Source organism: Lolium rigidum, chromosome 3, assembly GCF_022539505.1.
Source record: "Lolium rigidum isolate FL_2022 chromosome 3, APGP_CSIRO_Lrig_0.1, whole genome shotgun sequence".
Classification (NCBI taxonomy): domain Eukaryota; kingdom Viridiplantae; phylum Streptophyta; class Magnoliopsida; order Poales; family Poaceae; genus Lolium; species Lolium rigidum.
In genome coordinates, this window is record NC_061510.1 from 328,717,782 (window position 1) to 328,726,939 (window position 9,158).

General features: G+C 44.4%; 1 long non-coding RNA gene across 1 annotated transcript; it reads left to right on the forward strand.

Annotated features, from left to right (window-relative positions):
• Positions 1-1,007: 1,007 nt before the first annotated feature.
• LOC124700031 lies at positions 1,008-2,991 on the forward strand. The gene is made up of 4 exons (XR_007001604.1): positions 1,008-1,075; positions 1,974-2,100; positions 2,453-2,592; positions 2,670-2,991. It is a non-coding gene; the product is annotated as an uncharacterized LOC124700031 (long non-coding RNA).
• The last annotated feature ends 6,167 nt before the right edge of the window (positions 2,992-9,158 follow it).

Sequence of the window (9,158 nt, forward strand, 5' to 3'; positions counted from 1 at the left end):
AGTACCTCCAACCGAGGGGAACAAAGTAATTTCTTATATTATGTGGCCTGTGTAGCGGTATTTCCGTGATTTGTTGTTTGTGTGAGGATGTTTTTGCAAAAGCTATACCATTCGTCTCCCCACACTGATTCATTTCCTCGACGAACCCTAGAAGATGAAGCGCGGCGAGGCGTCCATCCCCGTCAGGGCTTGTTTGGTACTAGAATTTTAGTGAGATTAGCGGAAATAATTTTCTGCAAACTTCAAATCCCCACTTATCCCTAATACATGTTTGGTGCTAGAGTATGAGCGAGTTTAATCCTCACTTATCCCCACTTTTTCCCAAATTTTAGTGTAATTTTTTCAATCCTCAATACTTTACCCCTACCTAGTGGATTGGGATGGAGTTTTGTGGGGATTGGGTGACAGCAGAGATTCACCAAATATTCTAAAGTATTATGCCGCTAATATACACTAAGGTCTTGCTTACTTTTAGTGTATTTATGGGGATGGGAGGGGATTATTTCATATTCCGGAAAATCCCCACTAATCCGTTTACTTCTCCGGTTTTGAACCATATAATCCCGAGATATCCCCTCCCATACCCTCACATCCCGTATTTTTTGCCTAAATCAAAAACTCTCCATCATACTTAGTGTATTTTTGAGGAAGAGTATTTAAGGAGATTGGGAACACCAAATCACATCCATCCCCATTGGGAAGAAAAATGCGACCGAAGTAAACAAGGCCTAAAACACCTGTACCAAACAAGGCCTCACCGGGGAGGGGGACGAGGCGCCTGACGGTCGTGGCGTACAGCCCACCGACGGATGCGCGTATGAAGGGCCGACCAGGGAGGGGAGCGTGGCGCGGCCATGGCGTCCAGCCCTCGCAGAAGGAGCCGTACGCGGATTGGGACGAGGCGTCGAGCCCCCCGACGGATGCGCGCCGTCTGCTCCCTGCCGCGGCGAGGTGGGGGAAAGGTAGGAGCGGCCGTGACGGCCAGTAGCAGTGGTGGTTCCTCGTGGGCGAGGTGGGTGAAAGGGAGGAGCAGCCGCGGCAGGTGGTCGTCTCTCTTCACGGAATCACACTCTATGTGAGGAACATCCAAATCCCAATCCCAATCCCCCCCCCCCCCCCCCTCTATTTTCCCTGCATGATTTAGAATGGGTTTTAGGGCTAGTCTGCGTTTTGCTATGGCTAGTTTCAGTTTTAGAATTGTAGTTATGGATTTAGAATTGCTGTTATGGATTTAGTATTGCTGTTATGCGAGTTAGGTTACATATAAGCTTCTAATTCCAGGAAACATGTTCTTCAGGACATAATGCTGATCTAGTCTTCAGGACTCAAACTCTTGGAAACATGTTCTTCTCTAACCATTATACAGTCTGGACACAATTTACTTCTCATTTTCTATGAAGTTTTACTTATAATATCATGCTCCACATCTAAAAGTTAACATCATATCTATGGAAAATAGGAGGATTGATAACAACACTAATAAATGTGATTCCAATAAAAATCAACTAGGCGCCAAGTAGGCATATTCATATTACTTGCACAAGATGGATTTCATAGAAAAAGCTAGAATTAACAAGATGCACTATACGGTTTTATTACCACTGCCACTGCGATGCTACTCACAGTGATCAACGCTCAATTGTAACAATATAGGGAGAACATGCGGAGAATTTGCTATCAGAGTGATATGTTTCTCAGTTTTAAGGTATCTCATGATTTATGTTCCTGAATTGCACGAGGCACATGCCACAGCTACGATTTGTTCCTCCTTTGTAGAGCTATATGCTTGGCAGTAGTGAACCCTCCGAGTGTGAGTAAACAAACTTTTGATGTACCAACCAGTAAAAAGATATATATTGCACAAGTTGTTCAAGGAAAGAGAACATCAAGGTCGTCTACTTGATTTAGTGATTTGGTCCGATCATTCCGGATTAGTATCGATTAATGTCTTTATCTCTATCTGCTCCTTTCAGGCAATGGTGGAGTGCTTGCATTGTTGGCTGGCGTTTAGCAGTTCTCTGCAATAGTGGGTTGATCCATCTTTCTGTTCACAAGTTTTATCAAGCAATGGACTATGCTTGGCCGCTTGAGATATCTATGGTATGTATCCTTTCTATTTTAATTATGTAATGATCCCAGACGACATATCAAACTGAAGATGGCTTTGTTAGTGAACTTGACGTAGAAAACACAGGAACAATCACAAGTTATACTCTATCTCTTACACATTTGACTGCAGTTGAGAAAAAACACCAGATACATAGATTACAGTACCATAATATTTAGGTATGTTTCTTTTTTTATAATGCAGATTAGGTTGATGTTGCACATAAACAAAAGCACAATTATTTCCATGGTGTAAAAAATACTACCAAGTTGCCTCTTCTATTTTGTTATTTCTTTTGAGAGGTTGGCGTCTATTTGCCGAAACTTGCTTTTTCCTCATGGGCAGATTTATGGTGCTATCTCAAGGATAATTTCTAGGCGTGGGCTAAAGCTCCTTGCGCTTGATGAAAATGGAGAAACAAGAGACATAGTGGTGTACTAAGAGGTGCTTGATAATCTCTGGAAGATATATTTCAATATGTGTAGGTACATCTTCATGCTTAATTTGGAAAATTCCATTACTATATACAGAGCACAAGCTAGCTAATCAGTATTTATTGTAGGATCAGGACTATGTTCAGGGGCAACCCGAAGTTCCTCCAGCAGATGGTTAGAGATTTTCGGCGCTAAAATGATCTATGTGAAATGGATCCCTTGCGAACATAATGGACTTAGGCTAGACAGAAGAACCATATAGACAATGTTCTTTTCTCTGTACCTTTTAAGCTATAGTGTTAAAGTTTACCTTCTTTAGTTTTCTTCTCTGTTGTTGTACATGGCTGTAAGGAAGAAGTATATCTGAAGCCTCCCTTTCTATTTCTTGCTTTTATGTTGGTCCTTATTGTAACAGAAAAGCTGCTTTATAGTGATCTGCTATGTCTATGAGATTTGCTCGGCTTACAGCTCTCCGGTTTTATTTACCAAGCAGACTAACAAAGGAAAGCTTTAGTAGAACGAACAGTCTGAATTTATCTTCGAGAGTTTATGCTTCAGAGTGATATGGTTGTTCTTTTCCTCTAATGTAGGACGGCTTAGCTTCTACCACAACTAAATAGAAACAGACGGCTCAGCTTCTACCACAACTAAATAGAAACATAATTCCTTTGGTGTCATATACCTACGGCTGCATATTCCAGCATATATTGCTTCACGTTTCATGAAACCACATAAGAAAAGATAACATACCAGTTGATGTCACCACCAACAATACTTACACCATTAGTCCGCTACTCACCGAATGTCGCTAATTCAAGCTTAATAAGCTTTTCAGTAACAGGCACGGCGGCACGCTGCGTCAATGTCTCCTAGTTATATACTGACGTCTGGTGCCCTAGATTTGTAGTGACGTAGTTTTTTTTTTTATATCTTCTTGTTACGCAAGACAATTCATTAACCATATATATTCAAAAGGAAGAAAATCTTATTCATTCGAGTTTATTGAGAAATACCATCACGTCAGAGATTTAGCTTTTTGAGCATTCGTCATCCAACGATGAGTCCGCATAAAAACAACTTGTTCTAAGTGGATGAGGATGGTCATCAACGATGAGTCCGCATTCATGTCAATTCTTTGGTCCCAACGACATAATCTTTCTCGTCTAATCTAACACTAAACCTTTTTTTTCCGCATATCTATTGTAGTGTTCGTAGCCTTGTTCTTCGCTATCGAATATCGGACTAACCATCATGAAATATTCTCCCCTCGCCTGTGACATCATCACTACCATCCATCATCCAAACCTGTCATTTGGTTCAAAACTATATATATGATACCACTGACGTTCAACGAAAACTTCTGGCATAACAAATAACTGAACTCATAAATTAAAACATCAACATCAACTGATTGGCTCCAGTTTGGTTCAAAACTATATATGATATACCACAGACATGTTTGTTCCTTTTCAAATTTCCCACCACTTGGAACACACAGGTTACGTTAAAGAATTATAATCTGCACAAATAAAGTACTACTGTATGGCCACCACTAATGTACTTCGAAATTTTGACAAAAGAGACCACCTGCCCCAATTCATTGACAAAAAGGACCACCTCTGAGCAAAATTGACAAAAAAGACCACGTTGTGTGTGGCGGCAGAGCCCCCAAGCGACACGTGGAGGATGCCGCCGGGGTGTGTGGCGGCAGGGGCCCGCCGCCGCTGTGCGTGGCGGCACGTTGGCGCCGGCCGTGCGCCGTCAGCTGCCGTCTTCGCTGGTGGGCCATGCCGCCCCTCTGTGTGGCGGCAGGTCGACGTGGAGGCTGCCTCCAACCTATCCGGCGGCAGGCCCCGCCATGCACGCCATGCAGAGCCGGGGCGGGAATCGGCCGACAGCGCCTGCGCGGGAGAGGCAGGCCGGCAGCATTTGGCTGGCTGAGCAGCACTGATTTTCATTGATGTGATTTCGCAGCGACGAGACGTAAAGCTGTCGGAGATTCTCGCTCGATACAGCAAATTAACCACCGAAAGCAGCCTATTCGCGTAGGAGTTCTGTGCTGATACGGCAATTAGACATTCTGCACTAATTTTTTGGTACTGCTCACACTAATTGAAGGCTATATAAGCCGGGTTCCCTGCATAGAAATCGAAGCAGCAGGATAGAGTTTGCCTTCTCCGCGTATCTGCTTCGTGCGCAAAATATTGGAGTGAGTATGAGTGTGCCTTGCTCGGACCAGGATTTTAGGCCGATGAAGGGGAAGAATGCAAGCTTGCCACCGGGGGTGAGAGCAGAGAGGTGTTGGTGCGGCCGCCTTGCGAAGGTGAAGGAGGTGGTTGATTTTTCAGATAAGTTCGGCATGAAATATTTCATGTGCGCGAGCTATGATCATGATCCACGCAGACAAACAAGTTCATGATCCTCGAGGCCTGCGGTATGTTGTAACAGCATGATTAAAAAATTATTTGTATGCCCTTAATTTTCGTTGATTAACCGTACTATTTGTGTTGCAGTCTCCCCCGCCTCTTTGCATGTGGTTTCACTGGATAGACCAGGAGCAGCCGGAGTGGGCACGCCGCCAGGTGGAGGAGAAACAACGGCGTGCATGGGCATGGTTCCATGAGGAGGAGCGTTTCGAAAAGGCTATTGCTAATGATAAAGCAGAAAGAGAGAGACGAGATACAAAAATTAAGGGCGGAGCAAGCTCGAAATCGTGAGGTGAATCGGAAGAGGATGGATGATGAGGCTGCACGTAGGTATGCGAGAGGAAGAGGTGCGCAGAGAGGCCCGTGAAGCGGAGAGGAAGAGATTAAGGGAAAGAGCTGCCGAGGCGCAAGCGGCAGAAGAACGCGGCGACAAGTCCGGAAAATGGCCACGCTGGACGCAGGGAAAGTAGAGTGATATATTTGTACTAAGTACGTATGTTAAATTCTGTTTTACTTTGTCGTTGTATCTTAAATTCCGTTGTAGTGAGTAGCCGTATTTTTGCAGGTTCATGTATCTTATTTTGAAACTTGTTGAATAATTATTCGAAATTATAGAAATATGTCTCATACATAGGTCATACATAGATAGAAATAATATTAAAATGCCGTAGTCGTCAACATATCACGCTTGTCGACGACGGCGTGGTGGTCTCTGCCTACCACCAGAAGGTGACCATGGATTTGGTACACGATGTTGGCGCAAACCTCGGCCGTACTGATTTTCCTCATTCTCTGTACGTGTCTCATTTGGTGGTGATGGAGTATGAAATACGAACTGAGATTCTTGATTTGGGGGAATCAAACTAGCATTTGTGCCGAAAATAGAACCTCCAAAGAATTCTTCAACTATCCCAGTAACATCATTGCGAGGTTGTTGGGAAGTGCTGCCGTAATATTGTGGTTCCATCTGCGTCATATCAGGCCATGTCGGGACAGACGATTCCTGCGTATCGAACGGTTCCGTCAGAAACATGCACGCACTAATCATGTTCTGTAATTAACATGCATTAACCTGAGTTGGGTATTGCGATTGCATGTGGTCACGACCCCGCAGTGGGGGCATATTGTGGCCTAAACCAGCTCCCATGTTGGACCACGTAGGGTCAACAGATTCATGCGAACGTCAACGACATGTCATTAGTACGCATGTAAATAATCACGTGTTGGTAGGTAATATTAAATATGTGCATACCTGAGTGTTGAATCTTTGTGAGTATTCGCCTTCTGTGTAGGAGAATCGTTGTCCAGATGGATATGACGGAAAATGATCGTCCTCCTAATACAATTGGAAAAAAATGTGTCATTGTTGTAAGTTCAGGAGGAATGTACGTATGTGCAAGTTGATTACCTGTGTGGCGCCATGGTGTTGAGATATGTGTGCGGACTGTGATCGGTCTAGTAGAGATGAGTCGCGTCGTGGATTAGATGTATGCGAGGTAGAGGGAACTGGTACAGTCGGTGTGGCGGATGGCTGGCTCACACGTACCATACTCGGTCTGTTCGACGGTGCCTCCGGCATGTCGAATGCTCGACTGACGACATCATCATGGCGGCTGCAACCAAAGACGCCTAAGCCCTTTAATTGCAGTATTAAAAATACGTTTTACCATGGATTTTCCCTCCGTACTATCCATGCTGCGCAAGTTCAAAGTGTCCTGGGCGTCCTGTGCGTCCTGTGCGATCTGCCTGAACTCGTCAATCTGAATGGAATAAAAAAATTAATATTGCCTATAAACACATATTTTCTTAATTACAATTATATAACAAGTACCGAAGTGTCACGCTGGTAAGCTGAGGCCCATGTGAGGTGTGTCGGACTCGATGGTGGGGGACCGGTGAGGAGAGTCCGTGTGCTAGCGCGATACCATTCATTATACGTTGGCAGTATCTCACCGTTGTACCGTCTGCATCAGTGATAAATTACATTAGAAGGTACATGATGATAAGATGAATTAAAATATGTAATTACCTATTTTCGCGTACTAAATCGGACTCTGCTTCATCAATCCATTTCGTAATCCATGTTTGATTACGCTGACTCCAGTCGAAACAACTCATGCCTTTATTGTCTTGTCTGCAATTCAATAAATTTTATTAAATAATAAAATAGATTAATTGAAGTGCAACTCATTGTTTATATTACAGTGACCGAACTTACGTATGAACATCAGCAACAAGGCGTCTCGGTGATGGTGGGGGAATATCCTGATGCATACCAAACTGCCGCATGATACGCTCTGGGTTGTATGGCTCAACCATCCAAATAAAGAGTAGGTTGCATCGTGTCAACCACAACCGTAGGTCTCGCAGCATATCTGGTGGTGGTTTAACAATACCCCAGACAATGTACACGTCATGTGACGTATATGGGTCCCATTTGACCATGGTCTCCTGTAGCTCCTCAAACTGTTGGTGGTATTCGGGGTAGCAACCGTGTGCTACATTATTTGACCACCTTTTTTTTGCATGTACCCATCGACTTCCAAAAGTAAGAGGGGCATATTGTTCGGTCTGACCGCCGTAGGGGTGAATTGGTTTCAGGATGTGGGGACGCCCAACTGGTAGGTACTCCCACGACCATAGCTGAAGAAACTCTGCGCTTACAGCAAGTATATGTCCCTTTGAAGATGCCCTGGTTTTCTTTGTTGCATCACACAACCCCCTGTAGGTATACGCGAGCATTGCAGATCCAAAGCTGTATATAGGGATGGGTGGTGGAGGTGAATCTACTATGTTCTCGACTATCTTAATAAGACCTGGGATTATAATATGTATGCATTCAACAATACGATAATTTAATTATAATATGTATGCATTCAACAATACGATAATTATATAATAATACATTAATACATGTCTCTTTATTACAGCACACCAAACATACAAATATTTGAAAACAAAAAATTACATCATGTAGGGTTATTGTTGGTGCGGTAAGGGCATTCCCTTCGCGCATGACCGGGGCATCGGCAAAGGCGACAACGGCGAGGTTCTCCTGCCTGGCTATGATCCATGGCATTCCTATGACGACGAGATTGGCGTCGTCCCCTCGCGGTTCTCTTCAATGTCGGGTCCGGAACCCATTTGGTAGTTCTATCTGGAAACTCGTACCTATAGTGTCCGTTGAGTCCCCAGGTCCAGAACTCACCGTTCCAAGTTCCGAGTAGGTTCTGGATTTTGAAGTAGGGAGATATGTAGTTCTCCACGCTAATGTTCTGTGCTGCAGCCGCCCTAAGGACATGACTACATGGGTATCCTAAAAGCTTGGGCTTGTTGCAACTGCATTCACACGTGTTGGGGCCGAGTTGAACAGCTTGCTTTCTCGATCCTCTATGGTGGCCTTTCACGTACTTGGCTCGTACGTGGATTTCCCACTTATTATTAAGTGCATCAATTTGACGAAACCCATGACTTTTGGATTTTTCAGCTTTCTCATCCAAATGTCGTTGCATCTTTTCAGACCATTGCTTGTTCATCACATACCGTGTGTTTGCGACCTGCACTCTGTCTGCAAAGTATGACAGAGTCCGGTTCCAAGTTTCAGTAATCAGGGCTGTGATAGGGAGGGCTCGCACACCTTTCAGCACGCCATTGTAAACCTCTGACATGTTGCTGGTCATTATGCCGTACCGAGCCCCTGAGTCGTGAGCTTGCGCCCACTTACTTAAATCGGGGCAGTTCTGATTAATCCATGTACTCAAATTTATTTCAGTCCTCCGGCCTCTCCGGTCTTCTCTCGGCGGCAAGGCAGCACTCTCGATTTATTTGTTGATTCCAGCCCAAATAGCATTCATCTTCGCCTCAGTCTTCTGCATGCACATCCTCTTAAATAGCTTGAACCAGTCCTTGTTCTTGAACTTTGAGTAAAAATTGGCAGCCGGGTGCCTCATGGACCACCTTGTCTCCGGGTCGGGCCACCCCCGAGAGAGGGTCCGATGAATTCTTGATTATTTCGAGAGCGCTCAAAAGGCCTGTGTTGCGATCCGATATGATGCAAACATCGGGCCGATCTATCACGACTCCCATCTTCAAGCAGCTGAGGAACCATAACCAGCTATCTTTGTTTTCACTCTCGACAAGTGCATAGGCAATAGGCAAGAGCTGATTATTTGCGTCAGCTGCGATCGCCAC